General features: G+C 39.7%; 1 long non-coding RNA gene across 1 annotated transcript in view; it reads right to left on the bottom strand.

Moving 5' to 3' along the window:
• Positions 1-2219: 2219 nt before the first annotated feature.
• The window catches only part of LOC129656228 (uncharacterized), a 41323-nt gene continuing 24544 nt past the window's right edge, over positions 2220-18998 (bottom strand). Inside the window, exon 3 of the long non-coding RNA XR_008716278.1 lies at positions 2220-2504. This is a non-coding gene — a long non-coding RNA (uncharacterized LOC129656228). The remainder of the gene's footprint in view (positions 2505-18998) is intronic.

Raw genomic sequence — 18998 nt, 5'->3', positions numbered from 1 at the left:
TTCTTTGTTTTCCCAAAATGAATGGTACTATTGTAAACAATAGCTTGTGTGGACTGGTTTTGGATTCACTAGCATTGGTTCACATGGTGAATTTAATCATTGCATGCAATGTATTGGCCATGTTTTTTGTTTTTTTTTTTCCCTTTCCATCACCAAATATTAAATGCATGCTGGCTTAACCTCCTACTAATGGTCTTCCTTCAAAGATAAATAACCAAAAGGCCAGCACATGTGTCTGAGTGTTGGCAGCAATATTTATATATAAACACAATGTGCCTAGATGTAGTAACTTCGAACGGCACAGTGCTTGAAGGATCTCTGGGAATCATTAAACACAAATCTCTTACATCACAGATGTGAACATTGGACTTCCAGGTCAAGAGGGTAGATTAAGTACATGCTAAAATTACCCCTTCCACAGTTCAAACTCAGAAATTCTGGATGAAATATTTTTAAAAGGACATAAACCAACTACAAAGCAAAGAAGGAAAATCTCACTCTGCCAGAAATTTAGAGGGAACCCCAGTGGTGAGTGGAAGCTGAGGCTGAATTACTCCTAGGGGATTAGGTACACCACAAGCTTCAGGAACCAAAGTTTCAATGCTACGTTGGAAAAGGATTGGGGCAAGAATCAGATTTCTATAAGGATCTGAACCTAGGACCCCTGCATGGACATAGGAGTTAGAATAGGCTTTTTGTCCATGAAAAAGGATAGGAAAATCTCCAACAAGTAGCACTAGACCATAATCAGAAACAAGCCTAAGGTACCCTGGCCCCTTACTGAGGGTAGACTGCAGCATGAAATGAGAATCTAAAATTGTGACTTACCAGGAACAAACTTAACTTGTCTTATACATGTGGGAAGTCAAAATTCTAGAAACTAACTAACATGGAAAACAATTTAAAGGAAACAAGCTCTACAATGTCTGGTCAAGGACAAACATTAAAATACCTTATTGACTTTGGACACGACTGAGTGACTGAACTGAACTGAACTGATTGACTTTGGACAGAAAATCAAAAGCTACTTTAAAGAATTTATAACTTTACACAGCATTTGGAAGGGCTCGGAGAACAAGATCAGGAAGGCCATTGCTGGCTTTCAGGATACGGCAGTGCAGGAATAGCAAGCAGACCGCTGCCAGTGAGTTCAGCTGCTTGAAGTGGGAGATTCTTCAGAGCAAGAGTCAGAAAGTTATGGTCTATGGGGCAAACATGGATCACAGCCTGTTATTACATTGCTGGCTACCTAAGAATGTTTCTTCTTTTTTTATACTTACAGAGGGAAGTTAAAAAGAAGATAGGATATGAAATGGAGACCATATAGCCTGCAAAGGTGGAAATATTTATAGCTTAGACCTTAACTGAAAAAGTTTTCTTGACCCTTCCTCATGAGGCTCTCTGAAAGGCACTTGACAAAACCCCACCTTTGCTGTTGCCAGTGTTCTTGCACACTCTTGCAGCAGCTGTGCCTGGAGAACAGTTCTTACACTATCCAAGTCTTATGTGTTTCTCACTGTCAAATTCTAGCCAAAGGATTCTGGGAAATGTAATTCTCATACTTCACACCTAGATATAGTGGAGACTGTTCAAAGGGCAGTGACAATCCAGATGTGAAGTTCACAACCCAGTGTAAATGTGGGAGAAAAATCCTGCATAAGATAACTCACACAGAAGATGAACCCATTCCAAAACATATATATATATATATATATATATATATATATATGTATGCACACACACATATAAAGGTAAATATATAATTAAATATATATATATATAATGTAGCATATAATATGTATTATGAAACATGTATAAATGTTCAAAGACATAATTTTCTCAGTCAAACCTGACTCTGTATGACCCCATGGACTATAGCCTGCCAGGCTCCTTTATCATTGGGATTCTCCAGGCAAGAATACTAGAGTGGGTTGCCATTTCCTCCTCCAGGGGATGTTCCCAAGCCAGGGATCAAACTCATGTCTCCTATGTCTCCTGCATTGTAAGTGGATCCTTTACCCAATGAGCTATTAGGGAAGCCATTATTATATAGCATATAGTATATATTAAAAAACATGTATATATCAAAGGAATAATAAATCAATATATAAATCAATGCATGTAAGAAGGATCACAAACCCTGTAAAATAGGGACACTTAAACATGAAGACCAGAAGTAACATTGTGATCTGAAGAGAAATTTAATAAGCATACTTAAAATGTTTAAAGAACAAAGGCAAAATGGTAACAATAAGAAAAAGGGAGATTTTTTAAAAGTAAATATAACAAAAACCAAGGTAAGTGTTAGTCGTTCAGTCATGTCTGACTCTCTGTGACCGCATGGATTGTAACCCACCAAGCTTCTCTGTCCATGAAATTCTCCAGGCAAGAACACTGGAGAGGGTAGCCATTCCCTTCTGCAGGGGATCTTCCTGACCCAGGGATCAAATCCAGCTCTCCTGCATTGAAGGCAGATTTTTTACCATCTGAACCATCAGAGAAGCCTACAAAAACCAAAGTAACCACCGAGATATCACTTCATATTCACTTTACTATCTATGGATCTTTGCTGGAAAATAAGTAACTGTTAGATAGAAGCATATATAAGAAATAACTATGAAGAAAAAAATGGCAAACTAATTGGTAATTCTAAATAAGTAAATAAGAATCAACTATAATATGAATAAACAATAAGCATGAAAATATTCATGTAAGTATTGAAAATGAGCTGAAAGTATAAAATTAGGTGGGCTTCTGTGGTGGCTTACTGGTAAGGAATCCACTTGCCAATGAGTCACAAAAGAGTTGGATGTAACTTAGCGACTAAACAACAATAGCATAAAAATAGATAACAGTATCATCATAGTGGGGGTAGGGTTTTGGCAGAGAGCTGTGAAAACATACTCAGATCCATATATCTTTTGAGAATAGGATATAAACACTGATTAGCTTTCGACTTAGAGTCCCTTGGACAACAAGGAGATCAAACCATTCAATCCTAAAGGAAACCAACCCTGAATATTCATTGGAAGGACTGATGCTAAGGCTGGAATTAAAGTACTTTGGCCACCTGATGCGAAGAGCTGACTCATTGGAAAGGACCCTGATGCTGGGAAAGATAGAGGGCAGGAGGCGAAGGGGATGACAGAGAATGAGCTGGCTGGATGGTATCACAGACTCAATGGACATGAGTTTTTGTAAAAACTCCTAGAGACAGTGAAGGACAGAGAGGCCTGGCATGCTGCAGTCCATGGGGTCACAAAGAGTCAGACAGGACTTAGTGACTGAACTACAACAAAAAGCTTTAGACTTTATTAGAAAATTGGAAATTTAGGCATATAATACATGCTAAAATCTTAAGTGTTAGTCGCTCAGTCATGTCCAACTCTTTGTGACCCCATGGACTGTAGTCCACCAGTCTCCTCTGTTCATGGACTTCTCCAGGCAGGAATTCTGGAATGAGTAGCCATTCCCTTCTCCAGGGGGCCTTCCCTGGAGATTCAATCCCCATCCCAGGGATTGAATCCGGGTCTCCTGCATTGCAGGCAGATTCTTTACTGTCTGAACCATCAGGGAAGCCCCTACTGATAATTTTTAAATGAATAATTTTAACATTTTCTAAATATAGCAGTGTAAATATGAGCATCAAAGAAAATTTATCATTCCCACAGAAGGTAAAAAAGGATGAATAGCAGAAGACCCAGGGGCTCAAGAAGGAGTCCTGGAGAAGCTGAAGTCCTGCAGCCAATTCAATCTGGGTCAGGACCATGTCCGTGGAGCAGGATTCTCAGGTCATTTCTATTATATTTACAACAAGATATCCCTTTCTATACAGCACAGCTGATTTTTGCAGAGGAACCTTGTGAGTCCTACTGCCAGATTTGTGTGCTCCCATAAAAAGTTAACATATAATTCGACAGTATAGTGAGTGGGGGAAAAAAAACAACAGCAGTACACTTTGCATTTAAATATACATAGTTTAAATTCCAACTGCTGCATCCACTGGCTATATCTTGGGATAAACTATTCAACATCTCAGATTAAAGTTCATCATTTGCTGAATTAAAGTAGTAATAACTATCTCACAGAGTTACTGTGAATATCAGTTTATTTAACATAGATTAAACAAACACAAAGCACCTGGTTTAATTCTGTATGCTTAAGGCACGTTCAATAAATAGAGCTAGAGTTAATGCTAGAGGAATTTCCAAACTAGGAAGAAAGATGTCCACACTGGAAAGGTAGTGTTGAACATTAGCTTTAAAGAATTTGGCAAAACCATTAACCAATAGATAGATAAATTAATTTTAAAAATGGATGGTGAGGTGAGAAATAAAGAAGGTTAGGAAACACGTTGGGAAACATGGCATAAAATGAATGAAAGTAAAGCCTTAGCATTGATGTAGGAAGATGTAAGCCTGCCGGAGTCTCACCTACATAGGGCCAGTTATGAGGCATGGAGACAGGTTAGGTAGCTTAGCACAAGTTGGGCAATGGGCTAACACCTGTTTTTGTAGACATAATTCTAATGGAACCCATCCACACCCATTGTTTATGTACTGTCTATGGCTACTTTTGCAACAGCTAGGTTGAGTAGTCATATCAGAGACCATGTTTCTAGAAGGCCTACAACATTTACTATCTGGCCCTTTTAGAAAAAGTTGGCCAACTCCTGGTTTAAGGAATATGCATGCTTGAACCATCTCTCCTGCTATATAAATAGTGAGGTCAATTCTATGCCTTTAAAACAGATCAACTTATCATATAGTGGGTCAATTAAAGATGAGCTCCAACTACTTTCAACCTACATTTTACAAGTGTTTTAACTCCCTTGCTTTGGTCCCATCTAGTTATGACTATCTTCTCACCTCTAGCTTTATCTCTCATGTCTTATCTGTGCTAACTTCTTGAAACTCATCATTGAACCTGACTTTCCTAGTTTAGGAAACAGCTGCAAATGTGCTCTCCTCTGTCTTTTCTTGCTCTGCCTGCTTTGTATAAATGTCCTATCTTATCTGGATGTAGTCCTCCATGAAGGAAGAAGACACCAGAATCACTCTGAGAGCAAGGAGCATGTCTTACCTCTGTTCTTAGATTCTGACACATGAGAGAACCTAAGGAAATATCTATTGAATAAATAACATTATGTAAAGAGAGGAAAATCCAGACATTTATAGAGACCAAGCTGGCCAAAAGAAGAGGAAAGAAAATGTACATACCTTAGTTTCATAGGAGCCAAGGAGTATTGGGGAATTGGTGAAACAGCAGGAAGAGTCCAGATCAAAGAGGGCAACATGTATATGGTAAGACATTTGGATCTGAGTTTGAAGGCAGCTGAATGGTTTACAATCAGGACTGGGACAAACTTTTTTTTCTTTTAAATCTGTTTCAATGTCCTGTGATTTGAAGCTAGGATAGAGTTGACAGGGATGAGAAAAGAGAAAGGAGGGGTTTAAGGATTGTGATATCAACTCCCCACCCTGCTGGGCCTTGACGAGCAGGAAGCTGAACTCTGTGAAACTCTGGTTCCCAGGCACCCATGCCAACCACCTTCAGTTCAGCTTGGCAATGGGAGGCACTGGTGGCAGTTTGGAAGGGGGAGGAGGGAAGCGTATTTCTGCCCCCTCTTTCTGTTCCAGATGTGTCCCCAATAGCGTCAGCCTCTCCTTTCCTGTCACAGCACCCTGTGCCAGCCCCTCTCTGGATATTCCCAGGCCCAGTTGGTTTTTCTCTCTCCTGGGTTAACGCTGTCATGCAGTATCAATTCCTTTGGTCCCTGAGGCCCTAAGAGTGGAAGCAGCTTTCTCTTAAATTTTTAATCTCTAGGTTGACTCACTGTCTCCACTTGACCTTGCAGTCCTACTCACAAATTTGTCACCAGTTCATCAAGCTAAATCTTCCCTATTAAATGTCCTGATGGGTTATGTTTCTCTGACTGGACTTGATTAAGACAATGATGAAAGAAGACCAAAGAATTTGCATTTATCCCTGCATTCCTAGTCCTTTGGATTGACATAGTAGATACTCGTTGAGTCAAACGATTGAATGAAAAGAATGCTCTTTCCTTCTCTTTTCCAACTCTTAGTAATAATGAATCCAAAAAGCAAGGATGAAAATGATAGCTAAGATAAAGAAAGCATTCTCTGGATTCATGCATATGAAAGAATCATAATGAGACAAGCTCATGTGTTAGGGACTGCCATGCATTCTAAAGCCACGGAAAGCAACCTTCTCATAAGATCTGGTTTAGACAAAGTGGTTGGAATACAGAAGCTACCCCAATTTGTGTGGAAGGATCAAATTTAGATACAATGCTGGAATTCTAAACGCCTTGCGGTTCAGGTTGGAAGATTGGATGGCGGTTGACAGCTACATAGGGCTCAGCAGGACAGGAAGACCTAAGAGCAGCAGACATGGGCTCATTCTTCCCAGTATCGTATCCAGTTTCTAACCCTCAACCAACCTCTGGAATATTTTTTTTAATCAGCCTTTCCGAGACTCTATGTTTTGATCAAACTTTCCGTAAGTGGCTGTATGACATTGGAATGAACACAGAACTTGGAATCTGAAAATAGGATACTAATTTTCACTTTGCTGCTTAATAACCTTGAAAGATGGTTAAGATATGAAACTCTTTAAGCTACAGTTTTTCATCTATAGATAGACACAGTAATACCTACATCATAAGGGAATTGTGACGTCCAAATAAAATTTTCTACTATATTAATAAATAAGACGCAGGGAACTCAAACAAGGGCTCTGTAATCACCTAAAGGGGTGGGATGGGGAGGGAGATGTGAGAGAGGTTCAAGAGGGAGGGGACATATGTATACCTATGGCTGATTTATGTTGATGTTTGGCAGAAACCAACAAAATTCTGTAAAGCAATTATCCTTCAATTAAATAAAAATTAATTGATTTTTTTAAAAATATATAGGGCTTCTATGGTGACTCAGTGGTAAAGAATCTGCCTGCCAATGCAGGATACATGGGTTTGATCCCTGGTCCAGGAGGATTCCCCATTTGCACATATGTGAAGCAACTAAACCCACGAGCCACAGCTACTGAAGGCCGCGTACCCTAGAGCTGGTGCTCCACAGCAAGAGAAGCCACCACAATGAAAAGCCTGGGTACCACAATGTAGCCCCCTCTCACTGCAACTAGATAAAGCCCACAAACACAGCAAAATAAATAAATAAATAAATAAGTACAATGGTGCTATGAAGTGGTGCTATGAAGAAACAGATGTGCTATGAAGTCAGATTTGGGTTGGAGCCTTATTCATTGCTTTAGCCCAGGGTCTCTTCACCTGTAAAATGAGGATAATAATAATAGTATCTATTTGGTAGTGTTTTTATACAGATTAAGATCAACAATTGTAAATTCCAAGCACAGCCTTTGTAAGTTGTAAGCATTCAGTGCTATCAACATCATGTCCTGCTTTGCACATTTGAAACACATGCTTATGTGCATACTTTAATCTCCAGAACACCCCTTAAGGTAATTATTGCTGTTAATCCCATCTTAAAGATGTTTATACTGAGGCTTCACTTGCCTAAGATAACATTCATCTTTGCCTAGGATTACATAGCTACTTACATAGTCAGATCTGACCCTGACTGCAAAACCCTACTCAGAAATAATATGCATATTACCTCTGAATTATCAGCTATTAATATTGTTGTTATTATTACTGAAATTTATGTAAGGTGGCTGGCACAGACTGGTTATTTTTTAAAAATTAATTTCCCACTTTTTATGTGTAAAGGAGCATTTACTACCATCTATGATGTATACCAGGGCTTCCCTGGTGGCTCAGATGGTAAAGGATCTGCCTGCAATGCGGGAGACCTGAGCTTGATTCCTGGGTCAGGAAGATCCGCTGGAGAAGGAAATGGCAACCCACTCCAGGATTCTTGCCTGGAAAACCCCATGGACAGGGGAGCCTGGCAAGCTACAGTCCATGGGGTCGCAAAAGAATTGGACATGACTTAGCAAATAAACAATACCACCAAAGATGTACAGTATTGTGGGTGAGGTGCAAGAGTCATTTTCTCAAGTGAATTAGGGTCATTTTTCTTGCTGACATACAAAGTGAGATTTTTTTTTTTTTCAATTTGCCATAGAGATAGTAAATCCTAGTTTTAAAAATTTTTAAATTAACATCTAAATCAAAATGATGCATATTTTAGAGAGATTTTTAGTAAAAGTAATACAATGTTATCTGTATTTTTTACAATAAGCCAAAAAAAGAGCAATGCGCTCAGAGTCCAGGACCCAAGGGGTTAGGTACAGCTCTGTGACCTTGAGCATATCCTCAGATCTTGCTGAGCTTCAGTTTCCTGGTCCATAAACTGAGAATATTGAATAATGTGACTTCTGGCATCTTTTCCAATTCTAAAATATGAATGTTATTGTGCCCCTAATGTCAATATCTTTTATGGTGATGATGGCAATAGAAGAAATATACTTAACTGGGCACCTTCAAGTTTTCATCTGATAGCACTAATGTGGGCTCATATCCTCTCATACTTGGCTTGCAACAAAGTGTTATTCTAGAATTACAGCTCCCTCAAATCACATTATTTCAATGTATTAAGCTGAACCCTAACACTTGAAGTTTGAAGTTTTTATGATTTTGGCCAGAGTAGACATCCTGTTTTCCAGCAAGAGAGGCCTTTAAAATTCACTTCTCTGCAAATCCACTCTCTCTCAAAATTGTGTTTTGATGGGTTAAGTGCAAATGAATAAAAAAACATACGGATTTCATTTTCCTTGAAATTCACATGGGTGAAAAGTGGGGAGTGGAAGAGAAGAGAAAGAGGAGAAAGAGATAGTGGGCAGCTACACAATAGAAGAGAGAGGTTCCATCAAATCAAAGAATTTGCATCAAATCTGATACAACTGCCAGGTGAGGGTTGTACCAGATTCACTGCCACTCTGTGATAGCTAAAGGGACTCTTGTGTCCCTAAAGATCGAACTACAAATGCAGCACAATGAGAGGAAAAGTACACTGGCTTTGAAATCAGATCACAGTTTGGACAATTGCTAGCAGTGTGAGTCCACTCAAGTCAGTTATCTTTGGAGCTGCATTTCTGTAAATGGAGATGGTAACACCTATTACATCTGGTTATTATAAGGCTTGTTAAACAACATGGATAAAGCTCTTAAGAACAGACCTGGAACACTGTATTAATAGTACCTACTATCTGTTCTTTCTTCTAGGTTATTTGGCATCTAACCTAACTGCCAGGGAGAATGGGCCTCTGGTGGAACCATCTCAATTTAGGCATCTGTAAATGTGCTGTATCAGCTCCACCCTCCCTTCACCCTTCATTTCTAAGTCCTGTGAAAAGTCAGCATCCTGCAAAAATAATTGTGTGTGCCTTAGAATTACTGTGACTGCAAAACAGTATGCATATAAATATGTTACATCTGGTGGCGGGAAAGACACAAACAGAGGCAAGTCTCCAGGTCCTTCTCAGTTGTGAGGAAGGCAAGTCCCTCATTTGCTTCCTTCTGGACTGTTACAGGCTTGCTTCCTATCTCTGTTCAATTCCTGTTGCCCTCTGTCTTTCTAGCTGTTTCCAGAGTTTCCTTCTGTTATTGATTCTCCCCAAGGCCTCTGGGGCTGGTTCTAAGGAAGAAATTAATTAAGACCAAGTCTCCCTCTCTGCTCCTCTAAAGCCTTGGGCCTGCTTTGTTCCTTTTATGTCAATACTTAATCCCACCCCCTCACCTCTTCCCTTCACAACTGGCCACCCCGTGAGAGTGGGAGGAAGGGAGGAGTAACCGCACAGTTAATTTGCTGCTACTGCTGGTCCTAACAGATTAAGTGGATTGAAGTTTAAAATGCACCCTTACAACATTCTAAACCCTGAACCAAATTGCTTTTAAAGACCAATCTTTAGGTTGTACCCACACCCACGTATTCTGTGACTTGGCTTTTTTTTTTTTTTTTGTCTTTAAAATGCATTTAATAATAAGTCAGTCTTTCCTGAGTGTTATCTCTCACACATCTGTCACTATGCCTTAAGGAGGTGGGGTGTTGACCCCAGGTCTCTGATCTCTATAGAGGTGCTAAGGGTCTAGTGAAACTAGCAAAGGAGCTGATGGAAGACCAAAAAAAAAAACCCAAAAAACCCATAGATTACCATTTTCTTCTTACAACATCAAAAGATCAAACCTATACACATTTTTTTTTGCATTAGTCAGGAGGGAAATTATTATGAGAAAAATATATAATAAAAACAAGAAAAAATAATACCTATTTCCTGAGCATCTTGGAGAAGGCAATGACACCCCACTCCCGTACTCTTGCCTGGAAATCCTATGATGGAGGAGCCTGGTAGGCTGCAGTCCATGGGGTCGCTAAGAGTCGGACACGACTGAGTGACTTCACTTTCACTTTTCATTTTCATGCATTGGAGAAGGAAATGGCAACCCACTCCAGTGTTCTTGCCTGGAGAATCCCAGGGAACAGGGGAGCCCAGTGGGCTGCCGTCTATGGGGTCATACAGAGTCGAATACGACTGAAGTGACTTAGCAGCAGCAGCAGCCTGAGCATCTACTATGTGCCAACACTGTATGAAACGCTTTACGTGCATCATCTTCCTCAACTGCAACAATTCTTGAAATGCATATTTTATACCAACCCTACAATTGAGGATACAGAAGGTCAGAGGGGTGAAGTAACTTGCCCAAGGCCACACTGTTTGTTCAGAGCCACGACTGGATACTAGGCTTTTCAGACTGCAAAATGTATGCTCTTTCTACTGTTGGAAGAAAAGAGAAAGAAAGAAAGTGAAGTCGCTCAGTCATTTTCGACTCTTTGAGACCCCATGGACACCAGGCTCCTCCGTCCATGGGATTTTCTAGGCAAGAGTACTGGGGTGGGTTGCCATTTCCTTCTCCAGGGAACTTCCTGGCCCAGGGATTGAACCCAGGTCTCCCACATTGTAGGCAGACACCTTACTGTCTGAGCCACCAGGGAAGTCACTGTTGGAAGAAGGTGACCCTTATTAGCTACCTATGGGTAGGTAATGGATTAGAAAGACAGTGAAGGAGGCAGGGCTTAGAACTTCCTTTGGGAGACACCCACGACCTGCGCACCTGAAGCCAGGAAGGAAGCCAGCACTAACGAGGGTGCCAGCAATTGGAAGGTTGAGGCAGGGCTTGAATGCAGGGCAGCACATTTATGCCAAATAGAAGCTTTACCTGGAGATGCCAAACTGAACCACTCCTGTATAAAGATGGTTTTCTGAGCTCAGTTCCAAAACTAAAAGGAAATTCAATGGTCAGAATGGATCAACAGCTCAATGGTTAGGGCCTAGACCAATCCCACCACCATACATGAGTCTCCTCGTCTCATCTGTGCAGTGTGACAACAGAACATTATCATTTTTAAAATGTTACTATTAGTATCACTATTAACACATCATTATCATGTGAATATCATGTATTCAGTTCCTGCTATAGGAGAAGCATGGGATTAGGCAATTGTAAATTATTTGATGTAACTCTTATAACAAATTAAGATCATATCAGGACCTCTTCAGGGGTTTAAAGAGTTGAATTACATTGTCCAATTACTTTGTAAGTAGCAGAATAAGGATATGAACAGAAAATTCTGAGGAATATATTGTATGAAACTGTGGATATGAGGAACTACATATCTTGAATAACTGAAAACAAATAATAACAAAAGCGATGGAAGCCTGTGTTTTGCTTCCTCCTTAAGAGGAAAAAAGGGAAGTCTTTGGCTTAGATGATAAAGTGTCTGCCTGCAATGCGGGAGACCCAGGTTTGATCCCTGGGTCAGGAAGATCCCCTGGAGAAGGAAATAGCAACCCACTCCAGTACTCTTGCTTGGAAAATCCCATGGACGGAGGAGCCTGGTAGGCTGCAGTCCATGGGGTTGCTAAGAGTCGGATATGACTGAGCGTCTTTACTTTCACTTCTCACTTTCATGCATTGGAGAAGGAAATGGCAACCCACTCCAGTGTTCTTGCCTGGAGAATCCCTGAGACGGGGGAGCCTGGTGGGCTGCCATCTATGGGGTCGCACAGAGTCGGACACGACTGAATTGACTTAGCTTAGCTTAGCCAGTACTTCTCACCTGGAAAATCCCATGGATGGAGGAGCCTGGTAGGCTATATTCCATGGGGTCGCAAAGAGTTGGACATGACTGAGGGACTTCACTTTCTTTCTTTTTCTTTTAAAGGGAAAAAAAAATCAGTCAGTGATACTAAAGAAAAAGAAAATGGTTTATACCTAGTGAAAAGTCTTCAGCATAGTAGTTATAATTCTATGAGTCTTTGGTTTTCTGAGTCTAAAGCAATCACTTCCAGTTCACAGTATATAGCAATTCAAACTCTTCATTTCTTCAAACTCGTTAAGTATGAGAGATGGGGGAAGGGAAAGAATGTGATCTTATTGGTCTCATCATTATTAAAGTAAATTTCATAGCACACTGTCTTTATTGAAACACCATCACCACCGCCCACTTTTGTCTACCTTGAATGGACTGATAAACTTGTGTTCATCCTAAAAACTCCCCCTAGATGTCAATTTCTCAGGGACATCACCCATTTCAGGCCAACCCTTCATTCTCTACCCATTATCAGTGTGACCGCGGCAGCTGGGGCTCACTTGCCATGGTTCCTGTCATACTGTTGTCACTGCATATTCTGTTCTGTGGACTCTGCTCCCCTTGAGGCAGGGGCTGCCCTTTTAATCTCTGTACCTCAGCGTATAGTATATGGCTCAGTAATCAATGAGTAAAGGAATGAATCAATAACTTTTTAATTTATTTGTTTTAATGGCAGGCTAATTACTTTGCAATATTGTAGTGGTTTTTGCCATACACTGACATGAATCAGCCATACATTTTTAAGACTAAAACTTGGTTTCCCTGTTAATCCAGAATTCTATTTAAATGAACCCACATCCATGCTTCTAAACTGTCTGTAATTTACTCACCATAACTAATGTGAAATTATGTGTACATTCCCTAGGTAAAAACTAAACCCAGAGGCCTCCACGAGGATTCTAATCAGGAATATAAACTGCAAAGGGTATGAGCTGGCATTACATGAAAAAGGCTGTAGTCCAGAAGCAACTATGACATCAACAGCTAGAAGCAATTCCAAGGCTTTGTTATTTAGCAAAGTGAATGTCATAAATATATTTAATTGGTGATATTGATAGTTGGAAAATTACCAAGACAAATGTTGGAATGGGCTCTCATTGGTGAAATATATACCAATTGGCTAAAGTATTTTAGAGATTCTCTCACACTCTTGTATATTCAGGGTGTTAAGAATCCAGCAAGGTTTAGAAGTTGTAACTCTTCAGAAAGTTGCCTCCACCTTTTGCCCTGGATGGCTGGTGGTAACTTCAAGAGTCATAGAACCCTGCCTCGGGGAAGTTGCTATATTTGCCTTGGGAGTCACATTTTATTCAAAATTCTGTTTATAGAAACTGAAAAGACAAAGAGCTAGATATTCAACTTTAGAAAGCACATGTATGAACTGTTTGGTGTCAGCTTGTTAATGATATATTTGTTTTTTATGAAATGTTTATATGCATGAAATAATTTGATCTGAGATTAGCTTTTAAAATAACTTGGTAGCAAGGTTTTAAGGGAGCAGCTAAAGCATGCCCACCCCAAACTCTTTGAACCCTCTACTTTCTACCAAAAAGAATCCAAGATGTGTGTTTAACCCAACTGACTTAAGTCAGTTTCTGACACACGACCTTAATATCTTGCATTATAACTAACCAAAGCAATTTGCACATATGAAAAAGATTCCTGCAAAGAGAAATAAATATTTACCTAAAGTGCATGGAAGCAAATTAGTGCCTCCACTGAAAATTTCCAGATTGTTTTAAACACAATCCAGTTTTGTCAACTGAGGATTTTTGTACTTGCCAATGCAAAGTTTGTACTTGCTAATTCAAGAGAACAGAAGTAGACTTTCCTCTAAAATCTGGTTCCCTATTACATAAGTGACCTTTTACTTCCTATTGTTTTACAAAACTGCTTTCAAAAGTGTCACATGCTAACCCGCTCCCCCGGAGACCAAAAAATGACTTTTGTGGTTATATGGTCAAACTTCCAGTTGTAGTCAATAGAACCCCCACTAGCTAATTTGAGCAGAAAGAATTTTATAGAAACCGTTATATAACCTAATATTAAGTACTACATGCAGCCAATAAGGTGTCTATGCTAATACTAAGTCACTTCAGTCGTGTCCGACTCTGTGCGACCCCATAGACAGCAGCCCACCAGGCTCTCCCGTCCCTGGGATTCTCCAGGCAAGAACACTGGAGTGGGTTGCCATTTCCTTCTCCAAGTAAGGTGTCTAGCTGCCCCAGAAGAATGGCCCATAGGACTCCAGTAAGCATTTTCTCAGACTTTAATATGCACACAAATCTTTTTGACTCTGGTTAAAACAGATTCCCATTCTACAGGTCTAGGGTGTGGTCTGAGTTTTGCTTTTCTAACAAGCTCACTGGTGATGCCAGTGCTGGTCTGTGAAACACACTTTGGGTAGTGAGACTGCCTGTAGCAGAGTCCTAACTATTATGGCTGCTACGTGCCACAGGAGACTCATGATGCTAAAACTGGACATTCGAGCTTCTGCCTCAACTTCCTTTTCCCAAAACTAAACATCTCTCCATTTTCCCCTTCTAGAAGATTGAGTCATTCTGAGCTCCCTCCTCTCATTTACTCTCCTTCCTTTTAAAACTTGTTTGCTTGGCATGACTCAAGTCAAACACAGCATTTTAGTTCAAGGATGTCTACCAAATGCAGCTTTGGGATGTCTATCCAGTGTAGGAAGACACCCTAAAAATGGACTAAAATGGGTGCTAAGTGAGCCAATCTGTAATATTTTGATTAAGAACAATTATAGTGGCTAGCAACCCACTCCAGTACTCTTGCCTGGAAAGTCCCATGGATGGAGGAGCCTGGTGGGCTGCTGTCCATGGGGTTGCAAAGAGTCGGACATGACTGAGCAACTTCCAATTGCTCAGCAATTGGAGCAACTTCTCCAATGCAAGAAACTTTCACTTTCATGCATTGGAGAAGGAAATGGCAATCCACTCCAGTGTTCTTGCCTGGAGAATCCCAGGGTCGGTGGAGCCTGGTGGGCTACCGTCTATGGGGTCGCACAGAATTGGATACAACTGAATCGACTTAGCAGCAGCAGCAGCAGCATCTATTTTAACTACTATATACTACTAGACATTATGAAAAATGTTTTACTTGTAGTATCTTAAAATCCCATGACATATGAATTATTTTTATCCATGCACAGATTAGGAAACTGAGAAGCAGAGCTGTTGGCAGTTTTGCCCAAAGTCACAAAGATGGACAATGATAAAGAATTAGAATACAGTCGTCAAACACCAAAGCTCACATTTACTATTAACACATGCTGTCTTATATGAGACTGGAAAAATCCTATTGCCATGTTAGAGATGCATGACCTAGTGCCCTTTAAAGTCTCAGAGAAATTCTACAGTAAAAAAAAAAAGAAAAAAAAAAAACCTGTTCAGCCTTGCTAAACCCACTATTTCCCAAACATACTTGAACATGGACATTTTTATTTTGTCATAATATGTATCAACATTAGGAACATTAGAAAATATTGCACAAAACAAACTTTAGAAAATGTAGTCTTATATAATTTTTTGGCTGCAGATATATTGTAGTTTAGGATTTTAAGCCAGGCCAAACTTCCACTGCTACCTTCTCCCCTGAAATGGTAGGTCTCGAAATTTCTTGTGCATCAGAACCACCTCGACTTCAGATTCCATAGTTCTAAAGAATTTTCCTTCCTAGAAAGTTCTCAGGAGATGCTGATGTTGTGATCCACACTTTGACTATTGGCCTAGACATTAGGAAAGTCGTTGTCCATTTCTGAACTTTGTTTCTTTATTTGTAAAATGGAGACAATCATGTCTACTTCATAGTAGACAAAAATAGATAAATAAAAGAAGGTTTCATTCACTCAAGTATTTTGAGTGTTTACTATGTGCAAAATATGTTGCTTACTGTGGGGATACTGTGAAGACTCCAATAGAAAAGATCCCTGTCCTCAAGAACTTCCATCCTGCCTAAAGGAAGGACGTGAGATAACTGTGTGTGTTGTGTGTATGATCATACATGGCCCACTGGACGTGTTCATTAAGCATTCATTCTGTTGCTTCTTTCTCCTTTATTCACCTCCAAATAAGCCTTACCCATTCCTAAATCCCCATCTGCATCCATAGACATCATCTACTCCACACCTTTTTCCAAACCCAATCATATTAATCCTATAGTCCACAACTCAGAACCCACCTCCTTACTGGAGTCTTTCTTAAGTATACCATGCCATGATTACTTTTCATTACATTAAACTTCTATTATACTTATACCCCACTTTCTATGTGGGACTTTAAGTGCAATCATCATTTTCCATTAATATACAGATATAGATATATAGATATTCCTAAGCAGATTCTGGCAGAAAGTGAAGAGGAACGAAAAAGCCTCTTGATGAAAGTGAAAGTGGAGAGTGAAAAAGTTGGCTTAAAGCTCAACATTCAGAAAACGAAGATCATGGCATCTGGTCCCATCACTTCATGGCAAATAGATGGGGAAACAGTGGAAACAGTGTCAGACTTTATTTTTGGGGGCTCCAAAATCACTGCAGATGGTGACTGCAGCCATAAAATTAAAAGACGCTTACTCCTTGGAAAAAAAGTTATGACCAACCTAGATAGCATATTCAAAAGCAGAGACACTAATTTGCCAACAAAGGTCCATCTAGTCAAGGCTATGGTTTTTCCTGTGGTCATGTACGGATGTAAGAGTTGGACTGTGAAGAAAGCTGAGCACTGAAAAATTGATGCTTTTGAACTGTGATGTTGGAAAAGACTCTTGAGAGTCACTTGGACTGCAGGGAGATCCAAAAGTCCATTCTGAAGGAGATCAGCCCTGGGATTTCTTTGGAGGGATGATGCTGAAGCTGAAACTCCAGTACTTTGGCCACCTCATGTGAAGAGTTGACTCATTGGAAAAGACTGATGCTGGGAGGGATTGGGGGCAGGAGGAGAAGGGGACGACAGAGGATGAGATGGCTGGATGGCATCACTGACTCGATGGACGTGAGTCTGAGTGAACTCCAGGACTTGGTGATGGACAGGGAGGCCTGGCGTGCTGCGATTCATGGGGTCGCCAAGAGTTGGACACAACTAAGCAACTGAACTGAACTGAACTGAAGCAGATTGTAATAATCCAGGGGTGACGGGGGCTTCATGCCTTACCCATGTCTTCAAATACTGATGGAGTACCTACTAGATACAAGACACCAAGGGCATATTTTGCTTTCCTCAGAGTGCACTGTTCACCAAAAATGCTTGTAAAATTGAATACTTGACTAATTTGATGAAACCTATAGAGCCCCTACTATTTGGTGAAAAGTGCTAGAAATTCAGAAATAAATATAATAATGGCCCTTTTTGTTAGATTGTGAGTTCCTTGGGGGCTGAGACAATGTTGGTTTCACATCTGAATCCTTAGCAGGAACACAGTATCTGGCGCAGTGGAGATTTTATTTTATTTTAATATATTTATCTATTTTAAAAAATAGATAAATAAAAGAATGCTCTAGAATAACTTACAGAAAAGTGGCTATAATACATGGTGGCAAAAACAATGATAGAAGTCCACCCAGAGTTCTATTAAATCCTAGAGGAATAAATTTCTCTTTCTACGGAGTAGAAGTCTTCTTAGGAAATGGAAAAGTTGCATGAAGCTGATTGTGAAATATGAGAGCATTTCTCCAACTGAAGATTGAAAGAAAAGACCATAAGAGGAAAAGTAGATGCAATGGTCTTACAGAATAGAAGCATGAATTGTTATCAAAGAATGATAGAAATGAAAGTGATTGCCAAGAGTGGATAAAAATAAAGTGGAGAATACAGGGAGGCAGATACAAACTTGGAAAGGCATGGACTACATGCAAAGGAATCTGAATCTTATCTTAGGCTAGTGGTTGTACACCTGGAGGCCTATGTTTTGTGTGCCAAACCAAATTTTAGATAAGGTTAAATGACTTCCCAATATTAAAAATGGTAAAATTTTACATAAATGTTCAGGCTTTTTTTCTTTTCTTGAAAATTTGAAAGATTTGGCAATACTAGGCTCATATTTTTCGTGGCATTCATGGCTAGTACTAAGTAGAGGTTGATCCCATAATTTGGGGTAAAAAATGAAATAATCATGCTTTGATTTTCCAAGTGTTTTTTTTTTTTTATCTTATATTTATTTATTCATTCTTCATTCATCAAACATTCCTGAATATCAGGTGTCAAACTCTGTGTAAGGGAAGTAGACAGGGGTTCACAGTCTAGCAAAAAATATGAGTCTATAAATAAATTTTTACCAGAGTTACCAGCACTTTGCTAGAACTCTTTACTGGTATGGAGTAAGGGAAGTCAGATAGACCTGGTAAAGACCTGAAAGCCTTTCCGGAAGAGCCGAGATATGAACAGTTTCTTAAACATTGAACAAATAAACCCCTTCCAAAAGAACAAATGGGGAAATGGGTTTCCCAAAGAGAGAGCAAAAATGAGTGTGCTTGATACGGAGAGGGAATTAAAGAAAACTTTTACATGGCTTGACATAGGGGGAATTAAAAAAAGGCTGGGATGAAGAAAAGTGAATATGAATTGATAGGCAAGGGTGAGATCACAAGTTTTTAGCTCTTGTGTGAGGAAATGTAGACTGTGTTACCAGGAATACCATGGCTGCATAAATAAAGTGCAGATATTCTGGGCACATCAATGGTGACTCTGATATTCTACAAATTCTGAATTTTTTTAGCCTTAGCATGATTTTCTTAGAAAGAAGCTAGGCTTCAAAACATACTTCAAAATATTTTCTGATAAATTAATGGATACAGATAAAGAGTACTATTAGATTTTATATTTCCAGTGTCCC

Source organism: Bubalus kerabau, chromosome 6 (genome assembly GCF_029407905.1).
Source record: "Bubalus kerabau isolate K-KA32 ecotype Philippines breed swamp buffalo chromosome 6, PCC_UOA_SB_1v2, whole genome shotgun sequence".
NCBI lineage: Eukaryota > Metazoa > Chordata > Mammalia > Artiodactyla > Bovidae > Bubalus > Bubalus kerabau.
The sequence above is the reverse complement of the archived record's forward strand: the minus strand, read 5'-3'. Positions and strand labels throughout refer to the sequence as shown.